The sequence below is a fragment of the Pyxicephalus adspersus genome, chromosome 9 (assembly GCF_032062135.1).
Source record: "Pyxicephalus adspersus chromosome 9, UCB_Pads_2.0, whole genome shotgun sequence".
NCBI classification, from domain to species: Eukaryota; Metazoa; Chordata; class Amphibia; order Anura; family Pyxicephalidae; genus Pyxicephalus; species Pyxicephalus adspersus.
In genome coordinates, this window is record NC_092866.1 from 65,818,783 (window position 1) to 65,820,382 (window position 1,600).

Consider the following 1,600-nt stretch of genomic DNA (forward strand, 5'->3'; position numbering starts at 1 on the left):
ATTAAAATATTTCAAGATATTATTAAACAGGATTTATATAGCACCAACATATTACGCAGCGCTGTACATTAAATAGGGGTTACAAATGACAGACAGTGACACAGGAGGAGGAGAGGACCCTGCCTCGAAGAGCTTACAATCTAGGGGATATAAACTAAGTCACCTTCAATCCAGAGACATGCACTGTACTTATTCTGCCACTAGATGTCCTCAGTTTAATGGTGAGCATTATTCAACCCACTTCCTCTGAGCTCCACATTGTCCCCAGCCTGTGACTGGACAGTAAAAGGAGAAGCAGCCAATTGATGAGCTTATCTCTCTGTCATTCTGCTCTTTCTTCCTATCAGCATGTTTCCTGCCAGCGCATGAACTGATTGGCTCCTTCTGCTTCTACCATTGCTCACTCCAGCCCTGCTGTACAGGGTGACTACATTGATTAATTTATTATTATACTCAGCGCTGTATTTATTTACGCTCAGCTTTAATCATTGCACCGCCACCTGATCATTATACGGTAGCTTAGCGATTATTAGCGATTGTGGGGAAGTGAGAGGTTAATGTGCGCTCTATAAATTCCCCGGCGCCCACAAATAATGTGAAATTTTTGCTGCTGGAAACCCCATCCACACTTTGTCCGTCTTCACACATCCCGCAATGAATGGAGCCGCTTGTTCCCGGCGCGGGGAAACCTGGAAGGTTCGTCCTGTGCCAGGCCTGAAGAATGTGAAGCCTAATTGAGGTCCAGCGGCTGGAAGTAAATCCTGAGGAGCTGGCTGTATACTTCTCATCGACAAACCCAGCCACACATCGGCCCGCTGTCCCCGGGACAAACATTTCCTTTATTTCCTGCTCAGGACACCGGACCGCCAACCCACTCCTCACCATGGCACAAACACCATAATTAATGTGAAGGAGATTTGTATGGGGTCAGAGCCCCAATATCTGCCTGTGTCCCCAAAGATTCACCTTATCAGCAAAGGCGACAGAAAATAAGTGAAAATACAGACTGTAAGCTCTGTGGGTCAGGGTCTTCTCCTCCTCCTATTGTGTGATACTTCCCCCACCTCCTAGATTGTAAGCTCCTCGGGTCAGCGCCCTCTCCTCCTCCTATTGTGTGATACTTCCCCCACCTCCTAGATTGTAAGCTCTGTGGGTCAGGGTCCTCCCCTCCTCCTGTGTCACTGTCTGTATCTGTCTGTCATTTGCAACCCCTATTTATTGTACAACGCTGCGTTATATGTTGGTGCTATAAAAATCCTGTTTATTAATAATAATAATAATAATAACAGAGATGTCATCTGAACAATAGGAAACCCCGCAAAGGGGACACCATTACCTGTGACAACGTTTTGGTTTATTCTCATTTCCTGTTGATTCTTTAGGACAGGAAGTTAAGCTGGGGGTTTCACAATTTCCTGCTCTCCTAAAAACAAAACAACAACAAAGTTTTGACTTTCATAGATAATTTTTTAGGTAAGAGAGAGGAATATTGCCCACCATTGCCCTGAGGAGGGGGGGTTGTTTTGAAGTTTGTGCAGATAAGTTTGATGGATATTTATCATTTCCTCCATGTTTACCGGCACTGTGTTCTCTCCAGACG